We start from the raw sequence: 3,940 nt of genomic DNA, 5'->3' as shown, positions 1-3,940 counted from the left end.
CAGTGGGTGGGAAAGACTGTTTCTCTGTAGCTGGTACTTTAATTCTGTTCAAGCTATTCTTGGAGTGGCAAGTTAAAATCGTGTGATGAAAATAATGGATAAATATCAAGAGTGGGTGGGGCAACTCAGCAGTAACAGGTACACCTTTTGCACTAAAAGCTGGTGTTACTGAAGGAAGTTTTTTAAAGTTCATTTCTGTTTATTAACATACACAGAAAGCTGTCACTTTTTTGGCTTGGCAACAGTTTGCTGCTCCAGTGGATCCTAGGGAAACTTGCAGCATTTTGGAGAAATACATGATTTTTATGTGAAGATGCATGACTGTTAAAAGAGCTATATCGGTGTCTCATCTGCCATGAGGATTTGTATAGCGGAACCTAGGAAAACAACTATTTAGCGTGCAATAAAGGAGAAAAAAAAAGGTAAAGCAAGGATCGAAGACATTCAAAGACACTACGTAATACAGGCACATCCTGGGAGCAGATGGACAGATTTGTGGGAGCTCAAACTATAATGATTATGAGGATGAGAGAAGGAACAACAAAGGAATTGAATAAACTCTCACTGTTTTTCCAGGAAGTAGGGAGGGAAGGGTGAAGTGTTACAGTCCATCCTGTGTGTGGCTCCTGCTTCTCCTACTGGGTATGCACTGACAGAAAGTATGGAGAGGCATACCTGTTTCATCCTTAGCTCTAAAGGAATGAAGGATGAATTTTTATGTAATTTTTTCCCCAACACATTTTAGTCCCTAAGTTTGTTATAAACATTTATCTTCACAGTCTGAGTTTTTGTCTCTGTGAATATCTCTGAGAAGTGTTTTCCCTGCACCTTGGGAATCTTGGTAACATTGTTTATATAGCAGACATATGGTAAAATCTATGTGATAAACCGCATTTATCATACAACTCATTTCACTTGCACTCTCCCCATAAATGAATCTCCTCCTGGGACTTATTCTAACATTCCACAGTACTGAGCAATAAAAGACATGTTTCTTTCTATTCCCCCAAAATGTGGGATTTCTCTTCCAAAATTACATAGGCCTATGACTCAAGATGGGAAATAATCAGTCTTCTACCAATGAAAGGTTTAAGGTTCAATATCACATATCAGGGCCAGCAATGGAAGCTTTAAACCATCAGTTTAAAGGCAAGAATTTTTCTACCCCTTTCCCAATAGCATATGGCTAATACTGGTAGGTCACAAGATCTTGGACCTTAAAATCCCAGCATTGCTAGCGGGGAAAAGTATGTAAAAATAATTTTAGGTAATTTTTAGAGGTTTTTAAAATGTGGCCTCTCCAAGACCAGTACCATTGGACTCTTATACTAAGGTAGCCTCTGTCCCTTAACATTGGGTAAAAGGGCCAGAGCAGCATCTAGGGCTCTAAAAATCTCAAATCCAGCTGGGGGGCCAATTCCTTGAGAGGCTTTCTGAGGACTCTTTACAAGCCCTGGTGTAGGAGATGTATTGGGTGTGGGGCTGGAAGCAGGAAGTGTGTGTCAACAGCAGGGCTGTAGCATGCAGCACTGTGGAAATTCCAGGTAGCAGTGCAGTCCACAGGGCCAGCCCAGGGAGGCAGCTGTAACTTAGACAGGCTCCCTAATTTATGCCAAGAGCCACTCCACCCCCCAGAATAACCAGGGGTCAAGAGGACACAAAGATGGTTTAAAGCCACCTTAGCAGCACCCATTCCCTCTGTGCTGCACCTCTTAGAATAGCAGTATCATCATAGTACTGCCAGAAAAGGGTGATCTTACTCCATGTATGCATTGGAGAGGTACTGTGCTATTATCAATCCTGGGCAAAGTACTGGCTACTGTTATGCTGAATAGAATGAACAAGACAGTGGATGAAATGTTACGAGAAGAACAGGCTAGGTTCCATCCATGTAGCTCATGTTGTGAACAGATACTCACTCTTCAACAGATCATCAGCAAAGCTCCTCTTTGGCAAAACCCCATCTTAATCAACGTTAAGAAAGCACGAGATAGTGTCCACAGAGAGACACTGTGGAATATTGCTAGCAATTATAGGATACCAGACAAGCTGATCAACATAATAAGGAGTTGATATGATGGAAGCAGACGTGCAGTAAGATCAGATACTGGGCTGGGTGAGTGGTTCGATATTATAACTGGAATTAGACAAGGGTGTGTGTTATCACCAATCCTTTTTGCATTAGCAATAGACTGTGTGATGAGCAACAAAAGGTGTAAAATGGGATCATGGATATGAGTTACATGATCTTGGCTTTGCCGACAACATTGCTTTACTAAGTACGACAGGGAATGGAATTATTGCCCTTATGTCAGAGAGAGAAGAGCAAGCAGCCAAAATTGGAAAGTAAATGCAGATAAAACCAAGATTATGAAGATAGGAAACTGGGCAACAGATGCAAAGGTGTATGTGACTGGATAAGAAATCGAAGTGGTAGAAAAGTTCTGTAACCAGGAAGTGTGATGACATTTGAAGGTGGCTAAAATAAAGATGTTCATACGAGATTAGGAAAAGCAAACACCACTTTTGAAAGGATTAACAACATCTGGTCAAACAGAGGTCTCCACACCAAACTAAAGGTCAGATTATACCATGCAATTGTACTGAGCATGCCACTGTACAGAGCAAAGACACAGCCAATGACAGTGGCTAACAAAAAAAGATTGGAGGCTGGCTGTAATGGGAGCCCTCACCCCTGGAGTTCCCCCTGGCAGCTCAGTGCAGTGCCACCATTGCATCCCTGCCTCAGTTTCCCCTGAAGGAGGGTTTTAATAAATCCTAGAAAGCTTATATCTTCAACAGCAGGATCTAGTTTATTCAACCCCAAAGACAGAACATCACACAAATAGGCCTCCCCCTCACCGTCTCTATCTGCAGAGAGGAGGGGCTGAGTAACCCTCAGTAAACCTAAAATGTAGCATTGACATAGTGCAGTGCTCTAGCGTAGGTAGACCATAACAGATGTTACTCAAGTTGAACATATGAGCTGCTTTTCCATTACCTCACACAAAAGAGCACTGCACACACACACACACACACACACACACACACGCACACACACACACATGGTTGTGGGTTAGTGATTTTGAGCCTTTGATTTTTTACCAACCTGAGGTCATTCCACAATGTCTGTGTTAAATCCAGATTCAGTTTGCTTAGATTTACTTTTCCCCTGGTGTTATCATCTATTAGAGAATTGCCAGAATCTTGCTGTTACTGACATTTGGATGTGCTTACTGCAATACAACCTCGTTTTGCAGACAGCCAAAATTGTCCTTGAACTTTATGTCTCCACTATTATTTGACACATACGTATCAGCAGCCAGGTGTGATCAAATGTTTGGTGGCATGCGGTGCCAATACTTCTGTATTGGCACAGAAAGACTTCCTGCAGAGGAGATGACATTTGCAATGTTATGAAAACTTGCCACCGAAAACCATCAGTGCCTGACAACCTATGTCCTTTGGCAAGGATCCATCCAACTTGTCAGCAGACACCATGCTATCTTAACAGACGAGAGTGTATGCAGCCAAGAAAGGAATATATCTCCGTGTAATACTAGACACAAAACTGATTCATAGCTCCAGAAAAAAAGGCAAACCAGAATTTCACATTAGAGACCCCAATCATTTCTTTTAAATCAAACTAATACTTAAACCTTTACAAACAGGAAAAACAGGAATGGTTTGTAAGAAGGCGACATACTAAGAGAATATAACATCCTATGGAGATATTTGTGATAATTTTGTTAACTTTCAGAAGAAAAGGAATGAAAAGTTGGACATGATAAAAGGCTCTAGCCATATAATTGAATTTTAGCCTTCTGCAAGGATTACTTTTCACAATAGGAAAATCCTTTTGTTACAAACTGTTCACTCTTTAAAGACTAACAAATTTATTTGGGCATAAGCTTTCGTGGGCTAAAACCCACTTCATCAG

This window comes from Trachemys scripta, chromosome 3 (genome assembly GCF_013100865.1).
Source record: "Trachemys scripta elegans isolate TJP31775 chromosome 3, CAS_Tse_1.0, whole genome shotgun sequence".
Classification (NCBI taxonomy): Eukaryota; Metazoa; Chordata; order Testudines; family Emydidae; genus Trachemys; species Trachemys scripta.
This window is presented reverse-complemented; position numbering follows the sequence as displayed.